Raw genomic sequence first — 22733 nt, 5'->3', positions numbered from 1 at the left:
TATAATTTTTATCCCCATTTGACAGATCCCCTGACATTCAACTGAATTCTTTTTATTCAGCAGACACTTACTGCCCGCCTCCTTAATGCCAGCGGCTGTGCTAGTTCAGCATCTCTTCCCCAAGTCACTCAGCAGGCCCCATCTGAACCCTCATTTGTCTGGGTGAACAGACTGATCTTTTCACTACATGGTTTTCCTTTTCCAGCCTACTTGGTTGTATTTTAGAGCAACATTTCCTTGAATCCATTGCACTAACTTCACGGTAACTTCTTGGACCACTGTGTTGCTGCAGTATTTTCAGATTTACAGGGTTCAGATAGCATCTCACCTCAAACCCCCAACATAGGTTTTAAAATGTCTTCTGAAGAGACACACAGTCTAACCCAGTTGTGAGTCGGTTCTCTACGTGGTAGAAGGCACCTGCAGAGGCTTTCTGCCAGGGAGGTTTCATTCTCAACACTTAGTTATGTTGTCACTGGGATTTTAACATGTCCTGAGTTTTGATAGAGTAATTGTAAAATGCATGTCAGTTATTTTTGTGACAACATAGGCTCAGTGGATGCCTAAGTAAACTTTGCATGCCTTCATGCTGTACTAAACCCAACTCTCCCTTTCATGGTTCCCTGTGGCCTACTTCAGGACAATTAATAAGAAAAATGTCTTCCCTTCTCATACCTTTCACATGATTTTTTTGCTCAAATGGGGCTCTCATGGCTGGTGGCTGCCAGCTTCACGTTGCTCTTATTTTCAAAGATAACTAAGGAAAATCTGGGAACAGTGTCACCATGCCCACCACTGTATGCTCAGTAGCAGACATGGCCAGACCATTTGCAAGCTGTGCTACAAAAGACATTTTAAAAGTAACCTCTCAGAGAGTGACACCGTGGGTCCAGTGGCACCAGAGGTAGATGTTTCTCCTCCTCTGGGCCCCTGTCCTGTTCCACTTCTTTTCCACCATCAAAGATGTCTCTCTATGAGCAAAGGGATTCTTGTAGCCATATTTGGAGAATTGGATTAATAATTAATTTGCATTTATTTAGAAAGTGATTCAGGACTTACTATTGGGAAAACTGAAAAGAATGTTTCCTCCATAACTCAGTTCCCTTAAGATGTCCCCACGTACTTTCTTTGCCTCAGACATCCTTTCACCCTAGAATTAATCTCCCAAGGGCTTCAAAAACTCCGTGCATTGTTATCTCTGCTCCACATATTACTGTGAAAATGAGTTATTCACAAGTATGTACCTTTAAGTTTCTGTATTTTCTATAGAGTGACTTGACCTAAAAATCTCATGATAGAAAAAATAGCTAATAGTTCATTGAGTTATTATTGAATATTTTTAAATATTTATGCACTGGATTACATGCCAAGCAATTTATATGTATGAATCTTATGTACTTCTCATAACAACTCCTATACCATGACAAGATCCAGCCACTCATTCATTCATTCAATCAGTCATTCTGTAGATAGGCTCCTGGTGTATACTATATCTGAGTACTATTTTAGGACCCAGGAATACATTGTTGAATAAGGCACAGATCTGATTGTACTTAAAATTTAGCTAAGGAAACAGATAACAAGCAAGAAGATCAATGAGATCATTTCAGGTAATAATAAGTGACATAAAGTAAATTATTTAGGTTAGCTCAATAACTAACGGTTGGCATTAAATAGTGATCAGGGAAGACCCCTTTGAGCATATGACAGATCAAAATGATAGGGAAAAGTTAGACAATAAATATCTAGGAGAAAAACACTCTAGACAAAGGAAACAATGAGAATGGTAGTTCTCAAATTCTAGAGAATTAAGAGAAACTAGAAGAAAACCAGCATGGCTGGAGTATAGTCAGCAAAGGGGAGAGTGCTGGATTAGGGAATGAGGTCACAGGTGAGTACCAGTGCCTACGAGAACTTATAGGTAATGGGAAGGGGTTCAGCTGTTCTAAGGACTCAGAATAGGTCTGTACCCTGGTCTGATTTATAATTTTAAAAGATCATCATGGAGAGTGAGTTGAAGGCATCCAAGATTATAAACAGAGAAATGCTTTACAGAACTTTTGCTATGGATTCCAGGAAAGGTCTGCGTGGTAAAGGTTTGGCCCCCAATGTGGTCCTAGTGGAAGGTCATGGAAAATTTAAGAAGTGGGGCCTATTAAGAGACATTTGGTCATTGGGAGGAATACCCTCAAAGGGAATTGTGGATTTGTCTCTTCTTTCCCTTTTACTTTCTAGTCATGAGTTGTACAGTTTTGCTCTGCCTCACACACTTTGTGCTGCCTCACTTCAAGCCTAAAAGAAACAGGACAAACTAATCATGGACTGAAACCTCTACAATGGTGAGCCAAAATAAACCTTTTCTTTTTATAAGTTGATTATCTCAGATGTGTGTTATAGTAACAGAAAGCTGACTAGCACGACTAACTGTTGACTTCCCCAAAAGAGAGATCATGGTGGCTTAGACAGGAATGAAAATATTTTAAATGATTTGATATTTAGGAAAGATGCAGGAATAATTTGGGAAGTAGATTCCTTAGGTATCGGGGTAATTCTAAAATGTCAAGAAGACATATACCTGAATGGCGATTCACAAGGAAGTCAGGACAAAGATTATAGTTACAAGTGAATAGTTTAAAAGATTAAATAATTTTGATTTTGTTTCCAGTCAGTAAAGCTGGTTTGACCTCTGTCTTCATATGTATGAATGCTTGAAATCCCTGTGTTATTCCACCATGCCTTCATCTACCCATCTATCCATCTATCCATCCTCCACCCACACTTCAGAACTACATTGGTTCTTATCCTTGAGAAACTTACAAGTGTTGAGATGAAAAAGTCACAAAACTGCATGAAGGCAGCCTTTGTTATGATAATTCTACGGAAGCATGTTGTGCTTTACAGTGCCATGGTCCATACATATTGAAATTTGCTTGTTGGAAGAAGTGTTCTGAGATCCAAAGAAGGAATTGGTAACTCATTCTGAACACTGTAAAATGGTATCAAAGAGTTTTTTCCAGATTGGTCTGATGGATTTGAAAGCCCATGGGCAGGAACATTAAAGAAGGAGGGTTGCAAGAGATGGGAGGACAGATTCCCCAGGCAGAAGGAGTGACATGAGTAGGAGTGGGGGGGATGAAACAGCTTGGTGTGCTTGTGTGATTGTGGCTAGCGTGCCTGAGCCTAAGTTAGAGACAGAGGGTGAAAGAGAAAAGTGAGATCATATAGGTATTATCACACACAAGTATTATTTCAATGAAACATCAGACAAACCCAAAGAGATTGATGCTATTATTGCTTCTGTTTTACACATGTGGAAACTGAGGCATTGAGCTTTCAAATAATTTGCTCTTAGATCTCAAAGCTACTGTATGAATTGAGATTTGAACCCAGGAAAACTGGCTCCAGAACCCTATGTCTCAAACACCACATTTTTGTGGCTGGTTATACAATTTTACATGGTTTGGGGGCTTTTATCTGTAGGAAATGCCACTATGGTGAAACTTCCTATGCCTTCACTTCCAAAGGATCTCATGGCTCCTTGGATAGTGGTCAGGTGCTCCCTGGATAGAAGTAGGGTGTCTATGAGCTTGGATGGAAAAATTTACATCTTTATTTATTCAAATGTCTAACTGTACTGTAGTGTTTCCGGAACTTATGAATTTAGGCAACACATGTCAGTAGTATCCACAGCACTTGTGACTGAGACATTTTCACAACACATCAAATTTGTTTCAGGTATCTTGAAATAGCATTACATGCATTGTGACTGAGAATTATAGCAGTTGTTAGACCTCCTGCATCATGAAGGCATACATATATTATTATATCACAAGTTTGATTTTTTTAATCTTGATAACTATCTTTCAGTGTAATTCATTTCTTTTATAATACCCTACATTTAGAATCATTATTAGGAGAAGAAATCTATAGACTTCCCCAGATGGGGGGAAAAAAAATCAAGATACACACATATACAATAAGTTCAAAACCCCTGATCTAGTGCAGATTCCCAAATATACAAACCCCGTTGGTTGCATTCCCTGGGGACAACTGTACAGAATTAATTTGTGTAGCAGTTAGGAAATTCACTGTCTAATAGATAAATACTTTGTGTTTCTTTCCAGTTCAGTGTTTTTTTTAAAGTCTTTCTTATACTGGGAGTTATAATCCTCCTAAACTTTCCTCCCCATCCCTATTTTAGCCTTCTCCTTAAGCTATGTTCTTCTTTAAAAATATGAACAATTCCTGTCTGTTTTCTTTGAAATCTATTTTCCCAAAGACCAGGGTATCTTTCTGACTCTTGCTAGATTTCCCACCCCTCACTATTACGTGTCCAGGGGCAATCATCTCACAAGTTTCCTGTCCCTGACACTCCGTCACCTAGTTCTTCCCTGAAATTTCATCATTAAGTTGAGTCACAGTTCCCCTTATTGCTTCCCCAGTCATCTGAGAGATGAAACTATTAGTAAAGCAAGCTGAGAATTTACCTGACACATCCTTTTAGCAGACTGAAACCTTCAACCCGGGTCTAGATAAAGCCCCAGCCCTTCCCCTACTGCTCTTGGATTCTTTTTCTGTACTGATATTATTGTCTGCATTCAGAAGAGACCCTGCCTCTCCTCTCTTTGGCCTCTGAGTATAAAGCTTACTTCCATGACGGTATCAATCCTGTTTTTCTCTCCTTTGATTGTTACCAGAATGGTCACCGTATTCCTGCACTTTACTTCATGAATTTTCATACAGGTGCATGCCTTCTGACAAGTTAGATCTTATTTCTTTTGAAAAAGTTTATCTTTCCACTACCATCTTCCAGTTGGCAACCTTCTCCTTCTTCCCAGCAAGTTACAGTGATTTCTGTTTTCCTTGGCTGTCACTGTAAATTTGCAGCAAGGAAAGAATTTACAATTCCTGGGGACTATCTGTGCTGCCTTGGGTGTAGCCGCACAGTTAGGAAGGACTGCTGTGGCACTACTCAAAGGAAACTTGGCAACAGAAACCCACTTCCCATCACCTTACCACAGCTGCGAATGCCATTGTCAGGCAATTTATACTGAACTTTTAAAAAAGTGTTTCAAGACAGAAAACTAGTGGGTGTTGGTACAGGCAGTACCGCTTTTTACACTTCTCATTTGTTCTTTGGTGTCAGAGATATAAGTTCACTCAGAAAAAAAAAAAGTTAAGATCCAAATACCGAAAGAACAGCACTGTTAGTTATTTTTTGACTACAGAGGACTAGACTATTATATAAAAGGAATTCGTCAATTCCACTTTAAAGTCTGGGTGCAAACCTTTCAGGAAAATGATAGAAAAATAAAAGGTGAAAATGCAAAGTATCCAATTCTGGAGTTCCTAATCTTAAGCATATATACTTTTTTTTTGTAGTATTAATAGTATCAGAGTATTTTTGAAGTCTTATATATAGAGAGAACAAATCCATTCATAACATGATCTCTTTGGCCTATGCAATTTTTTTTAAAAAAGAGAATGGGACAAAACCAGTACAACTTTTGCAAGACAGGAACCCAAAGCAATAAGTGTTTCTGTGGCTGAGAATGTCCGCATGGCTGGGATATGGATCAGTGAATGCCTCCTGTCACTAATGGATAGAAATTTGTGATAGCCTCTTTGAAAGGTGATAGGAAGTAGAAGTAAAAATCATAGAATGTGTATCAAATAGGATATTTTCTCTGATGGAGTAAAAGATATCCACATTTAAATTTAAAGATTTAGGGATCTTTGATATCTTCATGTCCAACTTGAGTATTCAAAGGATGAGACCTGCAGGCCAGAGATCTAAATGGTCACTAAGAGAGGCAAGGGCAAGGCCCCCAACTGCCTTCCCTGCTGTGACCTGTGGCCTTGAAGAGACTCCTGATCTGGACACTAGCAGTCATTTCTCCTCCTCTCCTCAGCTTCCACGGCACCATTCCTTCTAGATCTTCCTCTTGTCATCTGACCATCCTTCTCTAGGTTTTAGATCATCATTTCTTCAGCCATCTGCTCTGCTTCTTAACCATTCACATTCCCCAATTTCCACTTCTGGTTTTCTTCCTATTTCTGTTGACGTGTTATCCTGGACAGGCATGTTCATGGCCACTACTTCAGCTATTTCCATGGGAAAAGGGGAGAGCAGACAACGGCTTGGGAACAGCAGGAAGGTTCGCTAAGGGTGGGAAAGGGAAAACCATATTTTGCAGAAAGGGAGTTTTCTGTGTCCAAATTTCAGGAAAATGGTGGGCCACAGGATCCAGAGATAAGAAGAGTGGGGGATGGAGACTGCGGGAACTCAAGCTACCTTTAACTTAGAGAAATTTGGAAGAGAGAACTATGGTAGTCAACTAAAAGAAGATTTCATTTTTATTTTTAGGATGGGAGGTCTATATTGATCAGCTGAATATAAGAGCAGGTTTTGAGGGAAGCTAAGGATGAGAGAGGGTGGGAGAACTGACCTGAGGGGGTACCTCATCGTCTGAGAGTGAAGAAATGAGACAAAGATGTGTGAATGTAAATATGTTTGTATACAGGGGGACAATTGGGACAATTTATGCCCAATTGTTTCTATTTTATAAATAAGTAATGAGGCAAGATTTCCTGCTGAGAATGAGAGAAGCCTCACGAATATAATCCTCAATATTTAAAATAAAAGGAGCTGATTTGAAGTGAAGAGGCTATAACTAAGAACATGTAAAGGATTCATACATGGCACTGAGCAACCAGCTGAAACTGGGGGGAATAAATTTGTGGTAGCTTGAATCTGCTCAGTGCTGTTTCCCCAATGGTGCTTATTTGACTAGGTAAAGGAGAACAAGTTTAATTTGTTGTTCCAGCATTTTTTTTTTTTTTGAGAAGAATATGATGCAAGGAAAGTGCACTAAAGGAGATAGAAACTTAAAGGATCAATCACACATCAAAGAATAAAAAGTGCTAGAGGACTTGAAAGCAGTTGCATACAATGGAATGCAAACATTTAAGCACCTACTTTGTAGTTTTGATGAATTTTACCAAATGTTTACACTCATGTAATCTTCAACATAATCAAATAATAAAATACTTTTATCACTATAAAAAGTTGGGAGGTTTTGGTTGTTGTCTTTTATGTTTTCCTACATATTATTTCTTATAGCATTCTTTTCTTTTCTTTCTTTTTCTTTTTTTGTACCAGGGATTGAACCCAGAGGTATTTAACCATTGCGCCACATCCTCAGCCCTTTCATTTTTTATTTTGAGACAGGGTCTCGCTAAGTTGCTGAGTTGGCTTTGAACTTGAAATCCTCCTTGCCTCAGCCTCTGGAGTGTGTGGGATCACAGACATGCACTACCATGCCTTGTGTTGATAGCATTCTTTATCCCTCTGTGTAGGTAAGTTTCCATGTGGTATCACTTTCTTCCCACTTAAAGAACGACCTTTAACATTTCTTATAGTGCAGGTACATTGATAATGAATTCTTTCAGGTTTTCTTTTCCTAAAAATGCTTTTATATTGCCTTCATTTTTTTGAAGAACGTTTTCACTGGATATAGAATTCTGGGATGGAAGTATTTTGATTGTGGTTTTACTTTTCCCTTCAATACTTTAAACATATTTTATATTATCTTTTGGTTTGCAAAGTTCTACCAAGAAATCCATGGTCAAACTTTATTCATTTATTCAAAATCCCTTTAGTTTAGAAGGTACAAATAGTCGGTCCTATTCTTTAGCTGTCTTTGAAGATTTTCTCTTTATTCCTGGATTTCAGCTATTTGATTTTGAGAGCTAGAATGTGTTCTCTTGGACATTTAAAATGCCTAGGGCTTTTTAAACTCCCCAGATTTGTAGGTTCATAGTTTTCACCAAACTGAAAAAATGTTAGGCTATTCTTTCTTCAAGTATTTTACTGCCCACCATTCTGAAACATACACATATTTCCTGTGAGATTCCAATCACATATGTTAAATTATATATCACAAGTCAGTGAGGCCTCTGTTCATTATTTTTTCAAATTTTTCCTTTTGTCCATTTTCAAAATTTTTTGTTGATATGTATTTAAGTTTCCTGATTTCTTTTTCTGTGGTGTTCAATATCCTGTTAAGTTTTAACAGCAAACTTTTTATTTTATAGTTTGCGTTTCTTATCTCTAGATGTTTTATTTGATTCTTTTGATATCATTCATTTCTAGATTTATATTTTCCCTTTGATAATTTAACAAACAAAAACTTAAAAAATGTCTTTGTCTGTTCATTTCATAATTTTGGCTGCTTCTGCTAGTGTTTCTTCTACTTTAATGTTTTCCTGGATATGGGGCCATATTTTTCTGTTTCTTCATATAGCTAATACTTTTCTATTGGGTGATGAATATTTTGAGTTTCACATTGTTGAGTTTTTGAATTTTATTTCTTCCTTTAAAGAATGTTGGGCTTTGTTCTGTCGGGCAGTTAAGTTTCTTATGAATCAGCTTGATCCTCTCAAGTTTTAATCTTCCTCTACATGGTAGGAGAGTTGCTTGTTCTCCAAGGCTAGAATACCCCTAATACCCAGGCATGAGCCTTCTGAAGTCTCTAAAAATCTTGGCTTTCAACCCTGTTTGAGCTCCAAGAATTGTTCAGTTCATAGACCCTGTATTCTTGCTCTCTTGGCCTTATGGAATTTCACTCCAAACATCCATGGCTTGTATTTGGAAGAGACTCAAGAAGCCTCCCTACAGATTTCTGGGACTGTTTCTCTGTTTACTCTCTCTACTGTCTGATTCTTGAACATTCGTTGTCTGGCTTCCGTGAACTCCACTGTCTGTCTTCTTGGCTCAGCAAGCCCATTGGATCTGTTAGGGTCACCTTCCCTGCATCATGTCTCTAGGCAGAGAGCCAAGGCAGTCACTGGGCTCATCTTATTTGGCTCCCTTCTCTCAAGGATCCAATTTCTGGCCTACCTGTTGTCCCATAACTGAAAACAGTCATTTCACGGATTTGGGCTATAATTTCTCATTATGGGAATATATCTGTCCCATGACTAGCAAAATAATCTCATTATATGACATTTTTAAGAAGCCATTTCTACCTCTTTTCAACACAATAAAAAAATTTAACCATCAATATTGTAGATTATTTATATTATTTTAAAGTTGCCAACAAGAAGAAATGAGCATCCTTTCCCCATCCAGGACCTTCTCCTATCCCAATCCTCTACTCTTGAAAAGTAAGATGCCAATGGCTTGAAAAATAGTGTGGAGAGCAGAGATAGTGTGAACACTGAAGTAGGAATGAGGCACATCTTTCCGATACATTAAATTTAGCAAAAATTAGTTTTTCTAGTTTTGCTTATTTAAGAAAGGGTTATACTTAATTCTAAGCAGTTTTTAAAATTGAGAAGAATATAGTTAATATGCATGAAACTATGGGTTTGATTGCCAGAACTGCAAAAAGAAAGAGAGAGAAAAAAACTAGCATATCACAAAATTCATTTTTTAATATGTACAATTATGTGGATTTTGAGTATATTCATGGAGTTGGGCCACCATCACCATTCTCTAACCACAGATAATTTTCCTCACCCCAAAAGAAAACATCATACCTATTGTAGTCATGGTTCACTTTTCCTTCCTATCACAGTCTATATTCTGTATGGATTTGCCTGTTGACTTCTCAGATGAACAGAATCAAGCAGTACATGGACTTTTATGCCTGGCTTCTTTCACTTAGCATGTTTTCAAGGTTCATCTATGTTGTAACATGTATCAGTACTTCATAATGTTTTAAGGCTAAAAAATATTCAGTTGTATAGATATGCAACATTTTACTTATATATTTGTCAATTGATTTGGGATGTTTCCATCTTTTTGTTTATTATGAGTAATATTAAGCATTTTACTTATTATATAAGCATTTCTGCTATAATAAGCATTCCTGTACAACGTTCTATATGTACATGTTTTCATTTCTCTTGGGTAGATGCTTAGGAGTGGAATTACTGAGTTATTTGGTAACTCGGTTTAACTTTTTGAGAAACTGCCGAATGTTTTTTTTCAAAATGGCAACATTATTTTACATTCCCATCAGCAATATATGAGAGTTCCAGTTTCTCCACATCCTTGACAACACTTAGCATTGTGTTTTTGGTTATAAGCTTCCTACTGGAAATTAAGTGGTATCTCATTGAGGTTTTTATTTGCATTTAATTGATGACTAATGATGTCAAGCATCTTTTCATTGATCATTTGTGTCATTTGTATCATTTCTTCTTTAAAGAAATATTCACTTAAACCCTTTGTTTCTTTTTTAACTGGGTTGTCTTTTTATTGTTGAGCTGTAAAAATATTCCATATTACTTATAAAATATATGCTTTGTAAATATTTTCTTCCATTTTCTGGTTTGACTTTCTATTTGTTTGATGGTGTCCTTTGAAGCACAAATATTTTAATCTGATGAAGTCCAAATTATTTTTTTTTCTTTCATTGCCTGGGATTTTTGTGTCATATGCAAGAAGCCATTCTCTAATCAGTCAAGAAGATTTATGTCTATGTTTCCTTTTGAGAGTTTTATCCTTTTAGCTCCTAAATTTAAGTCTTTGATTCATTGTAAGTTCATATGAGGTATGAGGGTTTTTTTTTTTGGATTGTTTCCACCATTTTGATTAATCTGCATTGCTATATGCATCTTGAATGGTTTTAGTCTTCATTATTCTGATTTCTTTCACAAAGTTATGAAAGTTGTGTTGTATTACTTTCAGTTAAATTCTTTACATTTAATATTAATAATCTTTTTGTTCTCTCTTTTAAAATATAAAGGACAGAAAACTCTGTATTTTTTAAACTCTCTTTTTGTTATTTTTCTTTTTAGAATGTATACACCACATAGTAAGTCTGACTGTAACGTGTTTCTTAATCTCAGAGAAAATGTTCAATTACACTTGAGATGTCTCTTTAGCACTATGTTGGAAGACAGATGCCTTTACAACTCAGAAGGTCTAGAAGAGAGATGTATTTTTTTCTGGACATAAAGGCTATTTGAATACCTTTAAGAATTAAGTAACAAAAATGGAAACTCCAAGCTTTCTTTAATCAGGATAGATATTAAGAATGAATAAGGACATTAGTGTCTCCTGTAAATAGTATTTGGAGATTTTTAAAAAGCAAATTATGTGATGTTTCCTATTTTACCATAACTACATCAAAATGGCTTTGTGCAAATATGCTCCTTTAGCAATCAGACTTTCTTTGAATGTTTTTTTATGAAGATCATTTTTAATGACTTTATTTTATTTCACCAATCAAATGGACAGCATCCTTGTTAACTTTCTTTTTGTTTTAAAATGCTATTCTTTGAATGGTTTCTAAATCATATTCCACATGAAGATGACTAATATTTGGGTTAGTTTTTTGCCATTCTCTCCCCACCCCTCTCAATTTGTAATGCTCTTTGTAATAAGTAAGTGTTTCATACCCAAAGGTTATTCAGTTGTATTAAAAGACCTATTGATACAATCTGTTATTTCACTAAATGTAAGTTTCTATATAGTTTAAGTCACTTATATTCCTACTTTCCAAAGTGAGTGAACTAAATGGAAAAATTCTATTAAAAATGGGCCTTTTAAGTTAAGGGAACAACAACATGATTTGAGTATTTGGCAAAAGGATTTAGATATAGTGTTTACCAGGGTCAGGCAGCAATTGGTGAATGTAAAACAATGAGGGTTTTTTTTTTTTTTAATTTCACCAACATACCATTCAGTGTTCTCATATGCTTTCTGATGCACTGTCCTGTGACATTGATCAGCAAGCTAGTCCTTGGTTCACAAGGCAAAGCATAGGTTGCCAAGACAGATTGCTATGTGAATAGAAAAAAAGAAATAGAAAAAGAGCAATGCAAATGCCTAATTATGGAAAGGAAAGAGTAAAGAAATACTTAGGTTCTCAACTTGAAATATGCAGGACATTTGTTTATTTGCTTTGTCAATATTAGAGAATTTCTAGTTACAGGATATTAGTTGAGGTTGAGAGGCCTTAAAAGATCCAAGTAAGATATTAAAAACAGTTAACATTTAAGAATCATTAAGAGTTCTTTTCCCTATTTTTCAAACCATATGCTAATCATCAGTTGGAATCAGGTATTTCCTCTCATGGAGTACTATTCCGTAGTTAAGTAAAAGATAGAATTTCCTTTGAAGTATATGATCACTGCTTGTTATAGGGGAACTGACAAGGAAGGGCATTCATTATTTTTTTGCTATATAAAAACTTGATTTAATGGCTCATAAGGATGATATTTGTTTTAAGCTATTGTATTGAATATAATATTTCCCTCCGACTGTATTTTCATTCACTCTTAGTGTGTTATCCATTATTTTACTTAAACACTCATTTATTTAACTCAAATGTTCTCATTCATTCAATATATTTGCTCACTAAGGATTTATCAAGTAGTAATGTAACTAGGCACTGAGGTCCATATTATTCTCTGGGAGAGAGACCAGTAGGTTATTTTTGGGTTTATCAAGCAAATGGGGTGAGCGTACAATGGACCACTGTATTCAAAACACAGAATCATGTGAACTTCTCGAGGCAGGAACTAAACTGCACTTATCTTTTTATCTCCAGTTATATTAGAGTCACTCAATCACATTTTTGTTGAACTGGATTGAATAGATTCCGAGAGTGTTTAAGTTGGAAATGTGTGCCAGAGATCATCTAGTCCAGCAGCTAGTCTAAAGTTTAATGAGTCCCCCAGACCTGTCAAAAGGGAGAATGATAAGTAAGATTGCCACTATAGTAGCAATTTATTTATTGGGCTTGTGCATAAGATTTTATTTTTAAAATAGGTATCTACTGCTAAAAAAATTAGAAAATCCATAATTCAATTGCTCATTTTTCTAATTTCTGTCATTCCAAATGAGGCAAATCTATTTTTAGCAATCTGCATCAGTTATACATTATTTAATCTTTCTAAACAACAGATACAGTTCAGATCATTTCCTCTGCCCTTAATTCCTTTAATTCTTCTTCTTCTTCTTCTTTTTTTCTTTTGTTGTTGTTTAAAAGGGGGAGGGTAGTGTAACAGCCTAAAAATAATTTTCTCAAAAATGATGGAGCAATAAAGTACAAAAGCCTTTGAAGATCTCTAGCAAGCTATGTCAGTGTCTGTAATGTGAAACTGCTTGAGGTCTCTTCAGTGCTGTGTGCCCTCACACTGTGAATGAATTCATTAAAACAATGCAGAATTCATCTGGGGCAGGAAAATAAGGAAACTAATTTTTAAATGACTAAGGACTAAGGATAAGATTCTCTGGTCTAATGGAGAACACATGTATATGCCATCAGCTTGTCTTTATCATTAAAAACAAGTTAGAATGGAGAACATGCACAACTTTATCAAAGCCTGTCAATTAAAAATCAATCCAAGAAAGATGTTTGAGAGATTACTGAGACTGTCAGCTCCCACCACAGGTGAAAGATTCAGAGAGCAAAGCATAAGTTAATGTTGAGATCTTTGTTATAAAGCAAAGCAAAGCTGCTTTCTCTAGGTAACTTGGTGTAGAAATCTATTGAGAGTACTTCCAGATGATCGGTCTGATTATGTGTCAGGAACTTAAACTTGGGTATTGTAGGCTTAAGCCAACAAGACTTACTCAGAAATCAGAGGGCTGTGAAATGACATTACTGTCATGAGAAGTGTATCTTTCCTTTTCTAAGCCAGAAATTAGAGAAAGCACTAACCTAAGCATTTATCCTACAACTGGGATTGTTTTTTTTTTTTTTTTGTTGTTGTTGTTTTGTTTTAACTTCAGAGAATGGAATGAAACCCTCTGATGGACTTTTGTCTTCAGTTTTCTAAAATGTTTCATACTGCTGAAAATTTCAAAGGCACAGTTAAGCAAAAATATTACTTGCAAATTCTTTGAGTTCATGTGTCTATCAAATATGTCAATGAAATAAATTTCTAAGAAGTCAGCTGAAACCACATGACTGATGAAGACCACAGTACAAAAGTAAAGGAATGAAGGCAGTCCTCATGATAGCTTGTGCAGGGATGGCCCTACCATGCCATTTGAGTATTAAAATGTCAGGATGCTGAAGCAAACCAAAATATGCATCACCAGTCTTCCTTGGACAGCAGGTAAATGGCTGCAAATGTGGCCAGGAAGGAGACACAGACAGTGAGGGGAATATCTGCAAGTTGCAAAAGTAGGGCTGTAAAGAATTGTGAGACAGGATAGGGACAGGTAGAGAGTGAAGGGTGGGTGCGTGTCCAAGACAGAGGGGTTGACAAAGCATTTATTAAAATGGAATTGAGTAACATAGTAACAGGTAATGGGAGACAGAGGTGATGTGGCATAGGTCCTTTTCTCTCTTTTATTACATTTCATCACATGTCAAAGAAAAATGATATGAGTTAACTGCATTTATAATGACAAAGAAGTGACTACCCGTACAAGGTATTTGTTTGTGGGAATGTCTAAAATGTATATTATTCATGTTTCATTAAGAAAGTATGTCTTAGTTTTTTTCCCCTTAAATACATCATAATTCTAGCTTTTTTTTTTTTTTTTTTTTTTTGGTGCCAGGGATTTAACCCAGGAGTGCTTAATCACTGAGCCACATGCCAGCCCTTTTTATTTTTTATTTAGAGACAGGGTCTTACTAAGTTGCTTAGGGCTTTGCTAAGTTGTTGAGGCTGATTTTGAACTTGCAGTTCTCCTGTCTCAGCGTCCCAAGCCACTGGGATTATGGGCATATGCCACCATGACCTGCTATAGTTTTATTTATTGCATAAATTCCCTAAAGGACAATTCACCTTTGGTTCACAAGACATAGTCTTCAAATATTTCATTAAGATTTGTTTGATTTTGTTTTGTAAGCTTTTCTCTGATAATCATTTTAAAAAGATAAATTCCTATTTTTTTGTCAAAATCAAATACTTGTATACTTACATATACATATACTTACAATAAAGCTTAAAACAAACTATTTCAACAGAGGTTTAATCTCCCTCTTTTCCAGCACTGTGTTTGTTTGTCTTCAAACTTTTGTTACACAATTCTGTGCACATACATTCACACAAGTTTCCCTGGGATGAGGATAGGCAGTTTTCCCCATTTGAACGGTGGACTTGCCTTTAGAGCTATAAGTGGTGTTCTGTTAAACAACTATAACTCTTTCCGCATTTTGCAAGAGTTCTCATGATATGTGGCACTGACCCAAGCACATTCCAAAATCAATTTTAGCAGAATATAAAGCTCACAAACCTGGACTTAGACTGAGTCTCTGGCTTTTCTGGGAGAAATCGTAGATACTATTTGCTAATTTGGATAGTGTTATTGTTATTCAGAGTTCATCCATCTAATTTGAGTCACATCTGTGACTGCTTAGCTGAACTGGGAGCCTCAGCATTAAGCTCTATCTTCATTTGCTCAAGGGACACATGGTGTGTGTAGGAGCCATCATGCTTTGTTTTTACAAATCAAACTCTTAATTAATTACTGAACATACTGCAATTCACTAATCAAGCTGTATTTTTTGAGACATTTCTGACTGATAAATATCTAGTCATCTGGCTTTGCAACACATCCTCTTGTCCTTGCTTTAGACAAAAATGGTGAGAGTCATTGGAAATGTTTCTTTTTATGTGTGATTTGTTCATCATCGTGCATGAGCTTGAAAGAAAATAATTTCCTGTTGAACTATCTGTATTTCTCTGGCCCACATTGAGAAGTAGTGTTTTCAACTCAGAGGAGGTAGAGAATGCAAAATCATAAAGACTTGGGATCAGATTCTGGTTTTTCCATTTCTAGCTGATTGAACTTTAAACCTAAGCTTCCTATTTGTACAATTTGTTTTGAATTAAGTGAGAAAACCCTTAAAATACCTAGTACTATTCTTGGCATTTACTAGTAGTGAAGTTTCTAATTATTCACTTATTTGTGCCAACAAATACTTATGGAGTTCCTACAATTTCTTAGACATGGAGGAAATGATGATGGGCAAGACAGCATTTATTTCATGAGACTTATGCTCAGGGTGGAAATAGGAATATTCATAATTAACTACAAATGAGTAAATAAGATATATTTGCATTATATTGTAACCATTCTCTATTTTGTTTCATAGACAATTGTGTACTCATTCATTTTCCATATAGATAAGAAGTTTTGAAGGCAATGTCTTATACCCTCTTCCATATTAATAGCATAATAGGAAACATTATCTGTTGAATAAATAAGTGAGCAAAAATAAAAAATTTATATTCTGTTTATATTTTAGGATAGTTTATTGCTTTGTAGGAATATTTTAATAAGCATATCAATTGCAAAATTTGAAAACATTTTTTGAAATTCTTGTAGAGATGGTATAGTACTAAGGTTAAGTACCTGGGTACCAGACTTCCTGGGTTCGCTTCACATCATACCAGTTACTGATTGTGTGAACTGACCACTCTATGTCTCAGTTCTCTATGAGGAAAATGTGAATGACAGTGCCTGTGGAACAGAGTTCTCTTGCATATTCAAAGACTTATTTCACGCAGAGCACTAGGAACCATGTCTGGAACATGGCAAGTGCCTAATAAATATTAGCTATTTTTCTTGAACGAGGCACTTGTTTCCCAATAGTAATCTGTAGCCAAATGAGAGTTCTTGGGAATATATTCAGGAGTCTTTTGTTTTGTAAAAGAAGTTTAGGTTTTGCATTTTCATATTGTTGAAGAAAATTTAAATATTAAAAATGACTTATTTTGGAAGATTTGCCAAGCAATTTCAGAGCTCATATCTGCACTTAATGTTGCTTTAGGTGATCATATAGCATAATATTTAACATTTAGTTTCTCAAACTGGGATTCCATATGATCTTAGGAATGGAATTTTCTCAAGATTGAAAAATACTGTTTTAGAACATCAAACATATATGTGCTATTGGTCATAATACTACAGAGCAAAAATTATCCATCGTTCAACACATATTTACTGTGGTCCTCCTTGGTGCTCTCTCTAGTTCTTTTGTCTTGAGGTCACATGGTAGGACTTCACTTATTGACCTGTCCTTGGGTTCAGATTGTTGGGTGGGGGTAATCTGGGGAAAGAATAGGCTATGGCTTCTCTGACCAGTGAGCGGTGAGTAGAATGACATGTGTTATTTCTGTGCCAGAATATTTAAGTGCTGGTGAAAGACCTTCCAGAACCCACATTCTGAGATTTTGCTGTTCGTTGGCTATAACCCTGAGCTTCTCTGCCAATTTAAGATGGACACGCAGGATGCATGAGAAATAATGCATTTATTGTGGAATTAATTTAATAAAATTGTGGAATGTGCATGTATAAATATACCACCATGAATCCACCTGCACCCGTCAAATATAAATAAATAAATGAGTGAAAGACCAGTAGAGTAGAGGAAGGAGAACAGGGAGAGGGAGGAGAAAAGGGAAAGATTGAGGGCTACCAGAGACCCAAATGGAGTATATTAAATTCCATGCATAAATAAATTTGTCAAAATGAACCCAGCTATTATGTATAACTATAATGCACTAATAAAAGAAAAATAAAAACAAAAGGTGTGCAAGCAAACAAGAAAAGTTCAGGAACAACTGGACACCCGTGTGGCATGTCAATCAAGAGATGAAATGGAAAAAACAGAGCACTATTCCAGAACACCTCCAGTCAAAAAGTTGAAAATAATATTTTTACCTCATGCTGTTAGTTTTTCCCCAAAAGACAGATATTTTTTAAAAGACTGATGAAGTTATAGGACCCTCTTTTCCTAAGTTAGCTAATGCCCATTACTAAGATCAGTCATGGTCTCTAGCAGGCCAGATCATTGGAGCACTCTGGACCCTAATGTGAAGACCTCACCCTGAATTTGAGGCCAGTATGGCAAATTGGCTTGCTTAGTTTCTTTGTAATTGTAGATAGAATGCCATTGTACATATGTGTGACACTGAGTTATAATGAGCACAGAGAGATTGATTAGGGAAAAATTGCTATAACTATTCTAGAAACAATTGAAAAGTTGTATATCCAAGTAATTTCAGGGTCAAGAATTATATCTTCCTGCTTGCTTTCTATCTGTTCTCCCTGCTATTTTCCCCATCTTCTCATTCTAATCCATTTTATGCTATGCCACCATTTCTCTATTTGCTTATGAATATTTTTTTATTTCTTTATACATCAATACAGATTCTGCTTCATTCCAAAAAGGAGACCTAAGGCAGCTTCACTATCCTGCTGTTAATCTTGCACTACTTTGTTCCTCTGGTACTTCCATACTTGAGAGCAGATGGCTTCCCACTGATTCTACATCTATATGCAGAGAAAGTCAAACCTCCTTAACCAGTCATCCAAGTCCTGCTGTAAGGTCCTGTTATGTTCTTTTGACCTTGTCTCATGTGTGCCCACTGAGGGGACCCTATGTGGCAGGCACTTGGGAGTACTCATCATTTTCTCCCTCAGCCAGTCCCTTTCTCCTTCTTTGTGCCCTTCATACCTTAGCTCATCCCATACCTGTTTCCAGAATAGTTCCTCATGGCTTTCCATTGTTGCTTGCCATGTGTTTTAGTGAACTTTTTCACTGCTGTGATTACAGACCTGACAAGAACAATTTTACAGGAGGAAAAATTTATTTGGGGGCTCACGGTTTCAGAGGTCTTGGTCCATAGGAGGCTGATTCCATTCTTCTGGGGCTTGAAGTGAAGCAGAACATCATGGCAGAAGAGTGTGGTGGAGGGAAGCAGCTCGCATGATAATTAGGAAGCAGAGAGAAATTCCAGTCTCCAGATACAAAACATATACTCCAAAGACACTTCCCCAATGCCTCCCTTCTTCAGCCACACCCTACCTGCCTTCAGTTATCACTCAGTTATTACCATCAGGGGATTGATTCACTGATTGGGTTAAAGCTCTCATAACCCAATCATTTCTCCTCTAAACCTTCTTGTATTGTCTCATACTATGAGTTTTGGGGGACGCCTAATATCTAAACCATAACACCATGTGAAGTCTTTCCTGCCTATTGCAGCCAGTAATCATTTCTTCCTTTTCTGCGCATGCATGTACAATGTCAAATTCTGTACTTGTTCACATGTGTCTAATAGCTGCATGTATACTGGAATAGTGGCCCTCTTTCTCTACCCAGTACTTCCTTGTACAGTAATCTCATGTGAAATTCAGTGAGTACTTGTTGGTTTAAATATTAGTATTATTATTATGATGGTGGTGGTGGAGGTCATTATTGTTGTTATTTTATTTTTATGATTGATACAGTGCTTTGTACTTTCTGCCTTCCATACAATAAAATTTTGCCTGTGGGGGGCGGGGAGGAAAAAGTGTACTCTCAATAGCTTAAATGTTGTTTCCATCATTGATTACATCCTGGTTAGTATGTACCCTTATTTTACCTGATTTGTCCAAAACACAATGACTTTTTATATAAATTGGAAGTAAGCCAGTTTCCAGTGCAACTTTACTTCTCAATGTATTCCCTGCCATATGAGGGCTGAGGTCATGTGAGCTCTCCATCATCTTGAACTTCCACCAGGTTCATGTTCTTCTTTCTCATCATTGAGGAGCATAATCAATACCTAGAATCTCCATACTTCTCACCAGATGCTTAGTAAACAAAAAAGATTTATACTTTTGTCCCCAAGAGAAGTGGAGAACTGATAATAAAAAAATAAATACTACTTGTTAGGGTGGTCTCAACCCAATACTCAATGTGCTTACTCCCAGCCTGGATCTTTCTGGAATTGCCTAGGAAGGTAACCCAAGGAAGATCCAGAGAGCAGAAGTTTCTGTTAATATTGAGTGCTCCATACTTCATTTCCTGGTCATGATTCTCAGCAAAGATTCAGTAATCTTTCAGAAGTCATACTTGACTTATTAACTCTCAGTCAATCACAAAATTGAGCCAACTGGAGGTTTTTTAGACAATTGTCTATACAACTGCTGTCCAGAAAGGGTAGGTACAATAGAGCTAATAAGAAAATTAAAAAGTCTTCTTGCTTTTACTATAATGTAGGCTAATAATATCACTGCTTTTCTCTAAAATGAAACATGGGCTATAGGTTCTTCCTTGTCCCCGAACTCACTATTCAAGTCCTTCAAAGATATTCTTTCAAGGTATTGGAGTTTATGTCCCAGCATTTTCTCATGGTAAGACCTGGGCTCAAAGAAGGAAAGTTGAACATAAGCAGACCTTAACTTCATAAATCACTCAATCCATATGTTCAAGTGTCAATTAGGTAAATGAAATAAAAAATAAAACCCTAGTTCATTTCTAAAACTTAAAAACATGAAATTGCAGTGAAATGCTTCTTTTTTGGCAACATTTAGTCCTTTTACAACATCAATTAATACTTTCAAAAAAATTCTGAAAATTTCTGGAGGCACAGATATAAGTAACCCATTGTATTGCACAAAAGAGGAGGTAGTGAAAAACACATAAGGCTGGAAGGTTTTATGGGAGATGTCTAAGAAAGATTTCTAAGAAATGTCAGAAAGTTTGGGTCTATCCCTAAGAACAGTAGAAAACCATTGAAAGATTTTGGAGTTGGTAATATGATAAGATTTGCTTTTTTTTTAAGAGAGAGAGAATATTTTAATATTTATTTCTTAGTTTTCGGTGGACACAACATCTTTATTTTATTTTTATGTGGTGCTGAGGATCGAACCCAGCACCCTGTGCATGCCAGGCGAGCATGCTACCGCTTGAGCCACATACCCAGCCCCAAGATTTGCTTTTTAAAATGATCATTTTGGCTATGATGCAAGATAATAGGTTCAAGAGTGGGAATAAAAATAGGAGACAAGAGAAAGTCATCTTGAAGATCAAGAGGGAGAGTTAGTACAGTGGTACTAACATGAGGGTCAGCTTAGAGGTGAGCCTGGAAGTAACATGAATGGTTGAGATAGCAGAAGAGCTGTTATAGACGTAACAGGCTCAAGGTCAGAACCAAAAGGAACAATAAACTTCAAGGGCCTGACAGAAAAAAAGAATTGGTCAGAGAAATTAAAAGTATCAGAGAATAGATATACCAATAGAGTGTGCTACCCCAGAGCCTAGGGAAGGATTATCTTAGAAAGTAGTGTCATTAAAAGTTTACATATATTAGAAACCCAAGTTTGTCTATTAGATTTAATAAGCAGGAGGTCTGCTAGGGTAAGGAGCAACAATGGGCCAAAGCAAGAAAAGTCACATTTTTATAGGTTGATGAGTAAAAGAAAAGTGAAGATGTGGAGAGTAAAAATATAGAGGGTTCTTCCAAGAAAGTTGGCTTTGAAAGAAAGGAGAGAATGAACATAGCTGGAATAGATAGACTCAAGAAACTTTTCTTCAAGTTTTAAGTAGACTATTCAAAAGGATACCTAGAAGATCCAGAGAAAGCAGAAAGGTAGATTAATTTTAGACATTAGGGTTTGTACCTGTTGCACTGTAACTGAAGGGAAACCAACAGGATGGCTGCAGAGACAGATAAATTTCTAGGTTTGGTAGCAGGCTATTGAAGGGAATTCTCATGTCTTAGTTATTTTCCTTTCTGAGTAGGAGGTGAGATCATCTGTTAAAATTGAGTGGGGACATTGAGGTTGGAAGTTTGGGGAAAGTGGAGACTCTGAAATGACTGCTGTTAAGAACTAAAGAGAGACCTGATAATGGAAATCTAAAGGGCTTCTTTTCCAATATGGGGATGATTATGCTTGACTCAAAATTAAGAGATTAAATAAGATGATATATGGCAAGTTATACATGGTTGGTAAAAATAACACTATATAGTAGTTGTTATTACTATTGCATTATTGTTTTCTTTCTCCAGTTTTGTACCATAACACTAATTCTAGATTTATTCTAGCTCTACCTCTTCCCTTCAGTTTGATATATTTTATTTCCCTTAGTTTTCTCCCAGGCTCTTGCTTTCATTCTTCTCTCCAGATTGGTGGTTTTACAGAACACTTTCTTGATACTGACTAAAATGATATGGCCTGGCCCTAGCATATCCCATTTTGACTTCTTCCCTGTAGAATCATTCCTCATTTCTCAACTCATCTTCAGAACCCAAACAATATGGCCATCCAGGAAAATTCACAAGCATTCTGTAGCTCACAAAAGATTATCTGCACATGAAATCTCAATAATGGCCTTTGGTTCCAACAATATAATTCTATGAAAATTATTAAATATAATAGAGGATCAGAGTTAACCATTTATAATGTTATAAAGCTGAAAGTCTTAAAGATGTTTTGGTTCTAGTATGCAAAATGAGGTGTTTCATCTTTTATATTTGTAATTGCCAAACCACATCTTGGGTCAGTCTATCTTTTTTTTTCTTTTATTGGTGTCCATTTTGACATAATTGTACATGAATGGAATTTAAATTATTCCATTTCAGTCCCCCATTGCTCCCTCCCTCCCCCTATTCCCCTTCTTCTACTCTACTGACCTACTTTTTACTCATTTATTTATATGTGTGTATAGATACTTTTTTGGTACTGGGATTGAACTCAGAGATTCAACCACTGAACCCCATCCCCAGCCCTGTTTTGTATTTTATTTAGGTACAGGGTCTCACTGAGTTGCTAGCACCTTGGTTTTGCTGAGACTGGCTTTGAACTCATGCTGCTCCTGCCTCAGCCTCCTGAGCCACTGCGATTACAAGTGTGTGCCACTGCATCCGACTCATTTATATATTTTTAATTGGTGCTTTGTAAAATTAAAGACAAAACTCATTGTGGCATATTTATACATATACACAGAATAATTTTGTCAAATTTATTTTACGTTTTCTCT

Source organism: Marmota marmota, unplaced genomic scaffold (genome assembly GCF_001458135.2).
Source record: "Marmota marmota marmota unplaced genomic scaffold, marMar, whole genome shotgun sequence".
Lineage (NCBI taxonomy): Eukaryota > Metazoa > Chordata > Mammalia > Rodentia > Sciuridae > Marmota > Marmota marmota.
The sequence above is the reverse complement of the archived record's forward strand: the minus strand, read 5'-3'. Positions refer to the sequence as shown.